Raw genomic sequence first — 15,596 nt, forward strand, 5'->3', positions numbered from 1 at the left:
CACTTGTTGATTCAGTTACCAAGTTTTCTCTCTGTAGTTCCAAGTCTTTTTCAGGACTCAAGAAATCTTCATTAGCTTTCTCCTCAATACGCTGCTCTGAGTCCTTTTCCCACTTCTCTATCATCACATTAGTATGTTGATTTACCCTCACCATGAGACTGTTATCTAGTCCTTCCTTCTTACCATCTCGTGCTTTATGATTGTCATTCATAAAGACTCTCTTCCCTTGTTTCTTCATCCAATAAGTCCTCTGTCTCTCCAAATGTCTTCTCTGGAGATCTAGTTTCCTATACAATTCAACAACTTCATTAGGAGTAGACCTTGTAAATTTCACATGATTTTCCATACCTCCACTAGTGGTTGACCAATCATCAGCTGGTTCTTCTCTTTCTGCATCAACATCCTAATTAGAATCCTTCTTCCCCATCTGCTTTTGAGATCTTGCTAACTTATTATCGATCTGAACAGCCTTCAGGTTCAATTCTTCTTGCACAAACTCTAAAGCTTGTTTATATTCATGCTCTGTACCTGCAAACATGCGCAACTCATTAGTTTTTAAATCATGAGACTTTTCAATCTTGACTTCTTCTTCCATTGCTTCTTTTCGAACAAATCTGCATTTGGAATCTTTAATTCCCATCTCTGGCATAAGAACTCTAAGCACCCTCTTTAGTAAGGCAATCTCAATTTTCCCCAACTTCCTCTGCAATTGTTACCAAATCACTCTCTTTCCCTTCAGTGGAAAGATCCATTTTCTATTTTGATTTCTCTGCTCTTGTAGCCATTCTTCCAGTACCTGCAATTGTACCTTCATTAGTGCAATCTCTCTTTCTCGAACTCCTGCAGTCATCTCATTTCTGTGCCATTTCTCTAGACCTCTTCTCTGATTCTCCATGATCAACTTCTCCAGCTGTATATAAGACCCATCTACCTTCTGCTTTTCCAGAATAGAATTTTGATTTTGCTGGTCTTTTTCCTTCTTCATGACAATATCATCCAGTTGTCTTTGACCTGCAAACATCCACAAATTGTCAGATTTAAAAATATATGACCCTTTGGTCTTACTTGAAGTTTCAGTCTTCAAGCCTTCATCTTCACTATCTCCCAGAAATTCTCCTTGTTTTGGTTCACAGATGTATTCTTCCATTTCAACTTCCTCTGGACTTATATTCTTGCCATTTACCTTGGCATCCTCTTTCTTATGTCCTCTACCGTGGCTTTTTCCTGAACCTCTGCTATGACTATCAGTAGTCATCTTCTCCGCCATGAGTTTCTCACCCATGAGTTGCATCCAGCCTCTACAACAGGAAATTCTTTTGTTGCCACTTACCTCACCAATCCTTTCCTCCAGATCTGGTCTTTTGGTAATCACCAGTCCTCTGCTGGAACCTTTCGAGCATTCTCCACTGCTCTTTCAGGCTTCTCTTATCTGCAACTTTCTTCAACCTCTGTTGATTCTCCTTTGCAACAAGCCTCTGCAACAACTAGTCCTCCTGGCTGCAATCTTACCTCACTAAGCTCTCCTTACTTAGTCTTTTGGTAAGCATGGTCCTTTGTCTGGAACCTTCTCCTCAGCAACACCTTTGCTCCCTCTAGGCTTCTGCAATCTCCTTCTCTCTCCTGAGAACACTTCAGTTGTCTTCTTTATCTAATTCCTTATTGGATTCTTCAGGTTCACTGCCACTTCTCTGCAACCATAAACTTCAATTCACAAATTTCAAATTAGGAAATCATCTTACCTTTAAGATCTTACATGATCTTGTCCTCCATTTTTTTCTACAATCCTGTTCACTCGTGTAGTTTGCACAAGAAAAAAAAATCATTTATCACACATTCAAAGAAACACACTTCAGTTCTCGACTGTACTCATTCAATAAAACAAACTTATTCAACAAGGTATTCCCGCTCTGATACCACCTGATGCAGCCCTGACCGCTCCCAGGCCGCTTCTACCAAGATCCTCTGATCACCATGCATATAAAAATAGACATGCACATACAATATTTATATCGATGTATTTACCTACGCACATCCATAGGATGTTCTCCTCTTTCTTCGATATCACCGCAGGTTATAGTATGGACTTTCTTATAACCAAAGCTCATGTGCATATATTGTATAGGCAAGGCATATATATGCCTCTGCGCCTCTGACACAAATTCGTTCCTCCTGAACTGATATCCTCTTATGCGATGGTTAACACTTCCGCGGGGATTTGATGAGTGATTGTTCCACCTTCGCACGACGGTTCAGGCGATACATATATACTGTAATTTATATTAAATCACTCTCAATCTCCGGAACTCAGCTCTGTTTTAATAGGTCTCCATTCGAACTGCAGGTATTCTCAAACTGAATACACAACGGCCGCTCCTGAGGTCTTCTTGACGCCACTATAATGTTGAAACATTATTCTGCGCAAAACAGAGGGTTTTGATCTGGTTGTAGTGTAATGAAATTAGAACGTCGGTTCTAAGACACACAGTCAAATAATAAGTGGAGAAATAAAAATACCATTCACGCCTTCCAATCCACAGTTAAAATCAACTATTGGATACATGCATAGTATCATATCTCAGAATTCATTAAACGCAAACATGCTCATACAGAAATGAATTCAACATACTCATATTTACATAAAACAAGCATTCACAAAAGTTCTATTCATGGCCAGATATGGAAATCTACGGTCCTTTTACAAACTGCCTGAAGGCTCCCAAGGAGAACCCTTCCTCACTCCTCTCACTTACTCCTCACACTCTTTCTTCTCAATGCCTTTGAGCTCCATAATTTATTAAACTTAGCATGATCTAAAAATCCTAAAATCACTCAACTAAAGCTCTAAGACTCTACATGCAATGCATACATATGGCAAAAGCATCTTTTCAGCTTCATTCCATTTTTTTCCCTGTTCTAAAATAGAAAAGCTTCTTTATGATCCACATCCATTCCTTTATGCCTAAAATCTCTCCTTAATTCCTATTTCCTCATTTATTTATTTTGAAAATATCTAATAAAAAGCCTAAATATTAAAGTGACTTGGAATTTAGGAAACTAATTCCACAATTGCATGACCCCTATGTCTATTATTTACAATAATTTATCTTTGGGTTGAATGCTCCCGCATCAGAAAGGCTTCATATAAATGTTATAGCCTTTAAAAAAGTGCGGGTTGAGATCCAAAGAGAAAGACTTCATGTGAATGTTATAGCCTTTAAAAAGGTGTTAAACCCACATAAGTTATTGTAATATATGTATCTGTGTCTACTTAGAAGGCTTTCAAAATCCTAGCCCATTCGCTTTTGTGCATTCTTCGTTTTCTCACTGTTATCTTTTTATTGTAATATTTGTATATGCGGCTACTTAGAAGTCTTTAAAAATACTCGCCCATTCACTTTTGTCCATCCTCCATTTTCTCATTATTGAGATCCAAAGAGAAAGGCTTCATATAAATGTTATAGCCTTTAAAAAAGTGCGGGTTGAGATCCAAAGAGAAAGGCTTCATATAATTGTTATAGCCTTTAAAAAGGTTTTAAACCCACATAAGTTATTGTAATATATGTATCTGTGTCTACTTAGAAGGCTTTCAAAATCCTAGCCCATTCGCTTTTGTGCATTTTTCATTTTCTCACTGTTATCTTTTTATTGTAATATTTGTATATGCGGCTACTTAGAAGGCTTTCAAAATCCTCGCCCATTCGCTTTTGTGCATTCTCCATTTTCTCACTGTGATTTTTTTATTTTTATTTTTTGCTTTGTTCTCATATTTTTTTTTAAGTTTTTATTTTCTAAAAGTAAATATATACTTAATTAAATGTATATTTAATTTATATTAATTTTGTTGTTGGCACTTATGTATTTAGTGTTTTGGTTTTCAAAATTGAGTGGTTTTTTTCCAAAAAATTAATTTATTTTAAATTTAATTTATCAAATAAAATAAAAAGTTAAGTTGTTAAAATATATATTATAAAGATTTAAAAAATTACACATTGCCACATATTTAATTTTTTTTTTACTAATAATAATTATTTGTTAAGTTATATTATTATTATATTAATAATATTAATATTGATATATTGTATATCTTAATTTTTAATTTTATTAAACATAAAATATAGCAATATCTTTTATAATAAAATGTAAAATAGATTTTATTTTTTTACTTAAAAATAAAAAACACCTGATAAAAATTGCGACATCCCAACATTCCTCGTAGAATAACTGTAAAAAAAAAATAAAGAGATTGAAATCTCAAACATTGCTCAAATTTCTTTTCTTTTCTTTTTAATTTAATATTTATTTTAACAACTCTCTCAAACCATGGTTATCATTCACCCTTTTAGTTAAATCACTGAAAACATACTTTAAGTAATAGTAATTATAAATACTAACACAGGTACACCTAACCCTTAGTTTTTATATCATTTACCCTATTTAGTCATAAGACTTTCCTTCTTCACATGAATATACTTATATATATTATTTACTTATTTTTTTTAATAATACCCCACTTGAAAGTATTCATCTCTCAAACACTTTAGTAAATTATTTTAATAAACACTTAAATAAAAGTTGCAAAAAACATTTTAAAATGTTATGAAATGATTAGGGTTTAGGGTTTAGGTTTTAGGGTTTGAATTTTAGAGTTTTTGTTTTAGGGTTTGCGGGTTAGGGTTTATAAAACCTTTGTAAATTATTTTAATAAAGACTTAAATGAAAGTTACAAAATGATTTTTAGAATGTTATGAAATTCTTAGGGTTTAGGGTTTAGGGTTGGGAGTTTAGAGCTTAGGGTTTAGGGTTTATAACACTTTAGTATATTATTTTAATAAAAGCTTAAATAAAACTTACAAAACAATTTTAAAAATACTATAAAATGCATAGGGTATAGGCTTTAGGATTTAGTTTTTAAGTTTTTGGGTTTAGAGTTTACGGTTTAGGGTTTGGGGTTTAGATTCTAGGCGTTAGGGTTTATGGTTTATAAAATGTTAGTAAATTCTTTTAATAAAATTCTTAGGGTTTAGGGTTTAGGGACAGCTTAATAAATTCTTTTAATAAATACTTGTTACCTAATGCTTGTTAAAATGTTATAGAATTGTTAGGTTTTAGGGTTTACAACACTTTATAAATGGTTTTAATAAACTTTAAAAAATTTACAAAAGGCTTATTAAAATGTTATAAAATGCTTAGGGTTTTGGGTTTAGGGTTTAAAATGTTATAAAATTCTTAAGCTATAGGGTTTAGGGTTTTAAAAAGTTATAAAATGCCTGTTGAAATGTAATAAAATGCTTAGCGTTTAGGTTTTATAACACTTTAGTAAATTCTTCTAATAAACACTTTTAAAAAATTGCAAATCGCTTGTGGGTTTAAAAGGTTATAAAATTCTTAGGGTTTAGGGTTGGGGGTGTGGGGTTTAGGGTTTATGGTTTATAATTCTTTAATAGATTATTTTAATAAACACTTAAATAAAAGTTACAAAATGGTTTTTAAAATGTTGTAAAATGGTTAGGATTTAGGGTTTAGGGATTAGGGTTTAAGGTTTAGGGTTTAGGGTTTGGGGTTTAGGTGTTAGGGTTAAGGGTTTATAAAATGTTAGTAAATGGTTTTAATAATGACTTAAATAAAATTTACAAAACGTTTTTTAAAATGTTTTTAAAAAGATTCAGGTTTAGGGTTTAGGGTTTGGGGTGTAGGGTTTAGGGTTTAGGGTTTATAACACTTTAGTAAATGCTTTTAATAAACACTTGAAAAAAGTTACAAAATGTTTTTTAAAATGTTATAAAATGATTATGGTTTAGTGTTAGGGTTTAGGGATTAGGGTTTAGGGTTTTTTATTTATAACACTTTAGTAAATGCTTTTTGTAAGGACTTAAAAAAAGCTACAATATTCTTTTTAAAATGTTATAAAATGTTACGGGTTTAGGGTTTAGGAATTAAAATGTTCTAAAATTCTTAGGGCTCAGGGTTTAGGTTTTATAACACTTCAGTAAATTATTTTAATAAACACTTAAAAAAATAACAAAACACCCTTTAAAATGTTATTAAATACTTAGGATTTAGAGTTTAGGGTTTAGGTTTAGGGTTAATAATAGTTTGGTAAATGCTTTTAATGAACACTTTAAAAAGTTACAAAAATATTATTAAAATGCCATTAAATGTTTAGGGTTGAGGGCTTAAAATGTTATAAAATGCATAGGGTTTAGCGTTTATAATACTTTAGTAAATGCTTTTAATGAACACTTGAAAAAACTTACAAAATGCTTTTTAAAATGTTATAAAATTCTTAGGGTTTAGGGTTTGGTGTTTAGAGTTTCAGGATTATAAGAATTTAGTAAATGCTCTTAATAAACACTTAAATAAAATTACAAAATGTTTTTAAAATTTTATAAAATGTTTAGGTTTTAGGGTTTAGGGTTTATGCTTTACAGTTTAGAGTTTACAGTTTAGGGTTTAGAACACTTTAGTAAATTACTTTAATAAACACTTAAATAAAAGTTACAAAATGATTTTTAAAATGTTATAAAATGTTTATGGTTTAGGGTTTAGAGTTTAGTGTTTTGGGTTTGGGGTTTAGAGTTTAGGATTTAGGGATTAGGGTTTATAATGCTTTATTAAATTCTTTTAATAAACACTTAAATGAAAATTACAAAACACTTTTTAAAATTTTATAAAATTCATAGGGTTTAGGGTTTGGTTTTTAGGGTTTAAGTTTTATGGCTTATGATTTAGGGTTTAGGATTTGGGGTTTAGTATTTAGGGTTTAGATTTTATAATACTTTAGTAACTTATTTTAATAGACACTTAAATACATGTTTCAAAATGCTTTTTAAAATGTTATAAAATGCTTAGGGTTTAGGGTTTGGGTTTAGGGTTTAGGGATTAGGGTTTGGCATTTTGGGGTTTAGGGTTTAGGGTTTATGGTTTAGTAAATTATTTTAATAAACACTTAAATAAAGGTTATACAACACCTTTTAAAATGCTATAAAATACTTACGGTTTAGGTTTTGGTTTTAGGGTTTGGAGTTGAGTGTTTAGGGTTTACTGTATAGGGTTTATGGTTTAGGGTTTATAAATAGTTAGATAAAAGTTAGAAAACTCTTTTTCAAATGTTATAAAATACTTAAGGTTTGGGGTTTAGGGTTTATAACACTTTATTAAATGATTTTAATAAAAACTTAAATAAAAGTTACTAAACACTTTTTAAAATGTTATAAAATTGGTGGGGTTTAGGGTTTAGGGTTTAGGATTTGGGGTTTAGGGCTTACGGATTAGGGTTTATAAGACTTTAGTAAATGATTTTAATGAACAAAAATAAAAGTTATAAAACACTTTATAAAATTTTATAAATTGCTTAGGGTTTAGGCAATAGGTTTTGGGGTTTAGGGTTTAGGGTTTAGGGATTTAGGGTTTTATGTTTAGGGTTTATGGTTTATAACATTTTAGTAAATGCTTTTAGTAAAAAATTAAAAAAAAATACAAAATGCTTATTAAAATGTTATAAAATGCTTAGGGTTTAGTGTTTTAAAAAGTTAGAAAACGCTTGTTAAAATGTAATAAAATGCTGAGAGTTTAGGGTATATAACATTAGTAAATGATTTTAATAAACACTTAAGAAAAAGTTACAAAACACTTGTTAAAATTTTAGCAAATAATTAGAGTTTAGGGTTTGGGGTTTAAAATATTAGAAAATGCTTAGGGTTTAGGGTTTGGGTTTGATTTGTGGGGTTTAGGGTTTATGGTTTATAATGTTTTAATAAATTCTTTTAATAAACACTTAAATAAAACTTACAAAAATGTTTAGGGTTTACAGTTTATGGTATAGGGTTTAGGGTTTGGTGTTTGGGGTTTACGGTTTAGGGTTTAGGGTTTATAACACTTTAGTAAATAGTTTTAATAAAAACTTAAATAAATGTTACAAAACAATTTATAAAATGTTATAAATTGCTTAGGGTTTAGGGTTTAGGGTATATGGTTTGGGGGTTTAGTGTTTAGGGTTTTGGCTTTAGGTTTATAACAATTGAGTAAACTCTTTTAATAAACACTTAAATAAAAGTTACAAAACACTTTTTAAAATGTCGTAAAATGCCTGGGGTTTAGGGTTTAGGGCTTATAACACTTTAGTAAATTCTTTTAATCAACACTCAAATAAACGTTACAAAACGTTTTTTAAAATTTTATAAAATGCCTAGAGTTTAGGGTTTAAATTTTAGGGTTTAGTGTTTAGGGTCTAGGGTTTGGGTTTATGGGTTTAGGGATTAGAGTTTAGATTTTAGGGTTTAGGGTTTAGTGTTTACAAAACGCTTTTTAAAATGTTATAAAATGCTTAGGGTTTAGGGTTTAGGGTTTCGGGGTTTATGGTTGTGGGTTTTGGGTTTTGGGTTTAAGGTTTGTAACAGTTTAGTAAATTCTTTTAATAAACCTTAAAAGAGAAGTTACAAAACACTTTTTAAAATGTTATAAAATGCTTAGGGTTTATGGTTTAAGGTTTAGGCTTTGCGGTTTAGGGTCTATGGCTTAAGGTTTATGGTTGATAACACTTTCTTAAATTATTTTAATAAACACTTAAATAAAAGTTACAAAACCCTTTTTAAATTGTTATAAAATTCTTAGGGTTCAGGGCTAGCGTTTAAGGTTTGTGGTTTTCGGTTTACGTCTTAGAGCTTAGGGTTTAGAGTTTAGGGTTTATGGTTTATGGTTGATAAAACACTTAAATAAAAGTTACAAAATGTTTATTGTTATAAAATGCTTAGGGTTTAGGGTTTGGGGTGTACGGTTTAGGGTTTAGGGTTTACAGCACTTTGGTAAATTATTTTAATAAACACTCAATTAAAACTTACAAAACTCTTTTTAAAATGTTGTAAAATGCTTCGTGTTTAGGGTTTGGGGTTTACGTTTTTGGGTTTAGGGTTTAGGGTTTATAAGACTTTAGTAAATTATTTTAATAAACAATTAAAATAAAAGTTACAAAACACTTTTTAAAATGTTTTAAAATGCTAAGGGTTTAGGGTTTAGGGTTTATAACACTTTAGTAAATGCTTTTAATAAACAGTTAAATAAAAGTTACAAAACTAGTTTAAATTTTTTTATGAAATTGTTAGGGTTTATGGTTTAGGGTTTGGGGTTTGGGGTTTAGGGTTTAGGATTTAGGGTTTATAACACTTTATTAACTCATTTTAATAAACATTTAAATAAAAGTTACAAAAAAATTTTAAAATGTTATAAAATGATTAGGGTTTATGGTTTATGGTTTACAATTTATAATACTTTAGTAAATGTTTTCAATAAACACTTAAATACAAGTTACAAAACGGTCTTTAAAATGTTATAAAATACTTAGGGTTTAGGGTTTAAGGTTTTAGGGTTTAGGGTTTAAGGTTTATAACATGTAAATAAAAGTTACAAAACACATTTTACAATGTTATGAAATGCTTAGGATTTAGGGTATAGGGTATAGGTTTTAGGGTTTGGTGTTTAGGGTTAGGTTTTATGGGTTAGGGTTTAGAACACTTTAGTAAATTATTTTAATAAACACTTAAATAAAAGTTGCAAAAAACATTTTAAAATGTTATGAAATGATTAGGGTTTAGGGTTTAGGTTTTTAGGGTTTGAATTTTAGAGTTTTTGTTTTAGGGTTTGCGGGTTAGGGTTTATAAAACCTTTGTAAATTATTTTAATAAAGACTTAAATGAAAGTTACAAAATGATTTTTAGAATGTTATGAAATTCTTAGGGTTTAGAGTTTAGGGTTTAGGGTTGGGAGTTTAGAGCTTAGGGTTTAGGGTTTATAACACTTTAGTATATTATTTTAATAAAAACTTAAATAAAACTTACAAAACGATTTTAAAAATGCTATAAAATGCGTAGGGTTTAGGCTTTAGGATTTAGGTTTTAAGTTTTTGGGTTTAGAGTTTACGGTTTAGGGTTTGGGGTTTAGATTCTAGGCGTTAGGGTTTATGGTTTATAAAATGTTAGTAAATTCTTTTAATAAATAGTTAAATAAAAATTACAAAATGCTTTTTAAAATGTTTTAAAATGCTTAAGGTTTATGGTTTAGGGTTTATGATTTAGGGTTTAGGGTTTGGTTTTTAGCATTTAGGGTTCAGGGTTTATAACACTTTAGTAAATGCTTTTAATAAACACTTAAAGAAAAGTTTCAAAACACTTTTTAAAATGTTATAAAATTCTTAGGTTTTAGGGTTTCGGGTTTAGGGTTTCTAACACTTTAGTAAATTCTTTAAATAAACACTTAAAAAAAGTTAAAAAGATACCTTTTAAAATTTTATAAAATGCTTAAGGTTTAGGGTTAGGTTTTAGGGTTTGGGATTTAGGTTTTAAGGTTTAGGGTTTAGGTTTTAGGGTTTGAGGTTTGGGTTTTGGGGTTTAATGTTTAGGGTTTAGGGTTTATAACAATTTAGTAAATGCTTTTAATAAACACTTCAATAAAAGTTACAAAATGATTTTTAAAATGTTATAAAATGTTTAGGCTTTAGGCTTTTGGCTTTAAGCTCTAGGGTTTGGGGTTTAGGATTTATGGTTTAGGGTTTAATGGTTATAACACTTTAGTAAATGATTTTAATAAACACTTAAATAAAAGTTACAAAACAGTTTTTTAGAATGTTATAAAATGCCTAGGGTTTAGGGCTTAGGGTTTAGGGTTTATATCACTTTAGTAATTTATTTTAGTAAAAACTTAAATAAAAGTTTATTTTAAACTAGTATAAAATGCTTAGGATTTATGGTTTAGGGCTTAGGGTTTGGGGTTTAAGGATTAGGGATTATAAAATGCTTAGGGTTTAGGGTTTATTGTTTAGGGTCTAGGGCTTAGGGTTTATAACAATTTAGTAAACTTTTTTAATATACAATTAAATAAAAGTTACAAAATGCTTTTAAAAATGTTATGAAATACTTAGGGTTTACAGTTTAGGGTTTGGGGTTTAGGGTTTTGGGTATAGGTTTTAGGGTTTAAGGTTTATAAAACTTTAGTAAATGCTTTTAATAAAAACTTAAGTAAAATTTACACAATGGTTTTTAAAATGTTATAAAATTCTTAAGGTTTAGGGTTTGGGGTTTAACGTTTAGGGTTTAGGGTTTATAACAGTTTAGTAAATTCTTTTAATAAACACTTAAATAAATTTCACAAACACTTTTTAAAATGTTATAAAATGCTTATGGTTTAGGGCATGCGGTTTAGGTTTGAGTGTTTAGGGTTTAGGATTTGGATTTTATGGTTTATGGTTTAGGGTTTAGGTTTTATAACACTTTAGTAAGTGCTTTTAATGAACACTTAAAAAAAGTTACAAAACACTTTATTAAATGTTATAAAATTTTTAGGGTTTAGGGTTTGGGGTTTAAGGTTTAAGGTTTAGGGTTTAGGATTTAGGTTTTATAACACTTTAGTAAATTCTTTTAATATACACTTAAATAAAAGATTCAAAACACTTTTTAAAAGGTTATAAAATGCTTAGGGTTTAGGTTTTGTGGTTTTGGGTTTGGGTTTTAGGGTTTAGGGTTTAGGTTTTATAACACTTTAATAAATTCTTTTAATAAACACTTAAATCAAAGTTACAAAACGCTTGGTAAAATGTTTTAAATTGCTTAGGGTTTATGGTTTAGGGTTTATAATGCATTAGTAAATGCTTTTAATAAACACTTAAAAAAAATTAAAAAATGGTTTTTCAAATGTTATAAAATGATTAGGATTTAGGGTTTAGGGTTTAATGTTTTGGACTTAAAAGGTACAAAATTCTTGTTAAAATGTTATAAAATGCTTAGGGTTTGGGGTTTAGGCTTTAAATGTTATAAAATACTTAGGGTTTAGGGTTTAGGGTTTATAAAACATCAATAAATTCTTTTTATAAACACTTTAAAAAAGGTAACAAAACACTTGTTAAAATGTTATAAAATACTTAGGGTTTAGAGTTTAGGGTTTGAGGTTTGGGGTTTAAAAGGTTATAAAATTCTTAGGGTTTAGGGTTTATAAGACATTAGTAAATGATTTTAATAAACAGTTTAAAAAGTTATAAAACACTTCTTAAAATGTTTTAAAATGCTTAGATTTGGAGTTTAGGGATTAGGGTCTAGGGTCTAAAACACTTCAGTAAATGCCTTTAATAAACACTTGAAAAAAAGTTACAAAACGCTTTTTAAAATGCTATAAAATGCTCAAGGTATAGGGTTTAGGGTTTAAAATGTTATAAAATGCTTAGGGTTTAGAGTTTAGGGTTTATAAGAATTTATTAAATGCTTTTAAGAAACACTTAAAAAAGGTTACAAAACGCTTGTTAAAATATTATAAAATGCTTAGGGTTTAGGGTTTAAGGATGGTTTAGTAAATACTTTTAATAAACACTTTAAAAACATTGACAAAACCCTTGGTAAAATGTTATATAACTCTTAAGGGTTTAGGGTTTATGTTTAGGGTTTATAAAACTTTTGTAAATGCTTTTATCTTTTATGATTAGGGTTTAGGGTTTAGAGTTTAGGAGTTAGGGTTTGGGGTGTAGGGTTTAGGGTTTAGGGTTTCTGACACTTTAGTAAATGCTTTTAATAAACACTTAAATAAAAGTTACAAAATTTTATAAAATGCTTCCTTTTAGGGTTTAGTGTTTAGGGGTTACGGTTTACGGTTTATAAGGCTTTAGTAAATGCTTTTAATAAACACTTAAATAAAAGTTAGAAAACGTTTTTCAAATTGTTGTAAAATGGTTAGGGTTTAGGTTTTAGGGTTTACAACACTTTAGAAAATCCTTTTAATAAACACTTAAATAAAAATTACAAAACGCTTTTAAAAATGTTATAAAAAATTTAGGATTTATGGTTTAGGGTTTAGGGTTTGAGGTTTAGGGCTTAGGATTTATGGTGTATAACACTTTAGTAAATTATTTTAATAAACAATTAAATAAATGTTACAAATAAATTTTAACATGTTAAAAAATGCTTAGGTTTTAAGGTTTATGGTTTAGGGTTTATAGCAATTTAGTAAATGTTTTTAATAAACACATATAAATAAAAGTTACAAAATGCCCTTTAAAATTTTATAAAATACATATAATTATTTATATAAAAACTTAATAAAATTTACAATCACCACTCTGAATTTCATTGTGCCAAAGAATCATTGTGTAGAGGAACTCCAAACAATGAACATCCCCATTGGTAAGGTAAATCCCCTCTGCGGACATAGGCAATCCCACTAGCCTATAACAGAACTAGCCACAAACAAACCACGTTGCTACGCAAGTTCCTAGTTATGCATCAAAGGTGAATCAAGAAGACTAACCTGGAGTCCAATGCTATGATTGAAGCAGAGTTGATATCCTCGCTCCCTTGCTCCAACAGATCACAAACGAACACCTGCACATGCAAAGGAAGAGACAGATACCAACATAAAAACTACCAAGGCACAACTATATTTCAGTCAGAAAGGAAATAAATCAACACATCACCATGATAGATAATGAGATTGGAACTATAATAGCAGTCGCTCATCAATTAATAAACAGGAAAAGTTACAACCATTGTTCTGGCGTCGACCCTTCTACTGGCTGGGCGAACAACTATATGTGTCTTGCCATGCATCTCCTCTCCGGCAGCATAATCTCTCTAGCACTCACTAGCATTTCTCCAAGAACTCAAGAACTCAACATCTAACACTCCATGACCAATAATCATCACTACTATCACTCAATCACTAAATCACTAGCACTAACACTAGCTTGTCTAATGCATAATGACAAGCTTATATAGATGAAGAAGGGAGGAGGATGCGACGAACCGGGACACCTTTCGCGGATTATCATTATCCTCAAAAGCCATAAAGATGGATAAAGCTCGACAAAAGACTGATTTTTATCCTCAGAAAAGCTCCATGTAATGAAGGAAACAACAGTCGGACATGCATTATGGCAAAAAGCACAACTAAATTTGGTTGGCGCGACTGTTGCTCTAAGACAGAGCGCCAATGGTCGCGCCCTCTTTTGAGGATCTCCACCATTGGCGCGGGTAGAATACTGTGGACTTGCGCCAATGGAAAAAGATCATTTTTCAGGGATAATCTGCAGAAGATGTCTTCAGGGAACATGGAGTACATACTCAGGGGAACATAATGCAAGTGTTTTTAGACTTTGTCACTTCTTATAACTCCCGGGATGGGTCCTCCAAGGTACGACAAGAGGAGTAACAGGGATGGTGACAAATTACTGTGTAACAGATGCCCCCTAAAGCATGAAGTCTGAGAGGTAGAGAGGGGTGAAATGCTTTACAAGAACACACATAAGAGCACATGTAGTTACTGCCGCCGAGGAGCTGTATTAAGAGACATGACTGATAGTTCAATTACATGATGTACGTGGTATGGTCGCAGCCATCCATAAGAGAGTACATAAATAATCTGGATCCATAGTATGGACGCAGCCATCTGGTTAGGATCAATGAACTGACTCAGGTATGGTCGCAGCCATCCAGTGAATGAGTCAAGTACCAAGAATCATGCCTGGATTACAACAAACACAATCCAGGGTCTTGCGCTCCATCTCGACCCAAACAAGAGTACAAGTCCAAGCATGTGAAGATATGAGCTGAAGTCGAACATGCATGAACATCGTGTGATTACCAGTCAATAATGGAAACTGTTAACAGACGCGAGAGGTACCACCAATAATGACAATGGCCCTCAAGGTACTATAGGTACAATCTATGGTGTGTGAATCAATGGTCTGAAGTCGAACAACCGTAGAATCATTCGATCAGAGGCCAATGATGAAAACCTCACGTCGAACACGAAGAACCTGCCATTGAGGCATGCAGGCTCCAAGGCACCGGAAAGGAGTCTCTAGATCAACTCCCTGGATAATGAGTTGAAGTCGACAGGGAGTGACCTTGATCGAAGGTGGGCCATAATGTTTCCCACATCATCGACACGAGATAGAGAGATGAAGTTGTGAATCAAGATTGTGCGAACTATCAGAGGGAGGTTATTTTGCAGAGGTCAACTTCTCTTGAACATATCGGCGGCACATTAACAGAATTGGAAGTATTTGACATCAACGTATCAAATTTCATGATGATGAGGCAATGAGTGAATGAGAGGTCAAATAGGGTACCCAAGTCCATGGAAGCAAGTGAAAGATATGAGATGAAATATCCCCACCTCGGACACGAAAGCAAAAAGTGCCATGTTCAAGAGCGACATACTGCCGTTACGATGGTAATTATGGTTCCTTTTTTCCCTCGCCATTTCTGGCGAGTACCCCAATTATTTTTAACAAGCTTGATGGGGATAGCATATGCTTGTGGTACGTCATTTCGAAAAAATCCGATGTCATCAGGTTTTAACGAGTCTGACAAAGGAAGAACTCGGCGTCTTTTCATGTTTAGAGAGTTTGAAAAGACAGCAAGGACGGAAACTCCAGGGGTGTCCTTTTTCGTAAAGTTGTGTCTCTCGGGCCCGAAAAAGTATAAAATAATGCCTGAAAGAACCGCCCGATCATTACGATCGAGGAGTATTTTTCATAATTAGTGATTTCGACCTGAAAAAGTAAAAAGGTGGTCAAAACCACGTCGCTTCGTAACCATTAACGAGTTTGAAACGACAAAAAC

At 31.4% G+C, this 15,596-nt stretch overlaps 1 pseudogene; it reads right to left on the bottom strand.

The window, feature by feature from the left end:
• Positions 1 to 403: 403 nt before the first annotated feature.
• Positions 404 to 15,596, bottom strand: part of LOC149178051 (organic cation/carnitine transporter 4-like) — a 52,773-nt pseudogene continuing 37,580 nt past the window's right edge.

The sequence above is a fragment of the Pinus tabuliformis genome, chromosome 4_1, assembly GCF_031772625.1.
Source record: "Pinus tabuliformis cultivar Carrire ecotype Pingquan chromosome 4_1, CPIR1, whole genome shotgun sequence".
Taxonomy (NCBI): domain Eukaryota; kingdom Viridiplantae; phylum Streptophyta; class Pinopsida; order Pinales; family Pinaceae; genus Pinus; species Pinus tabuliformis.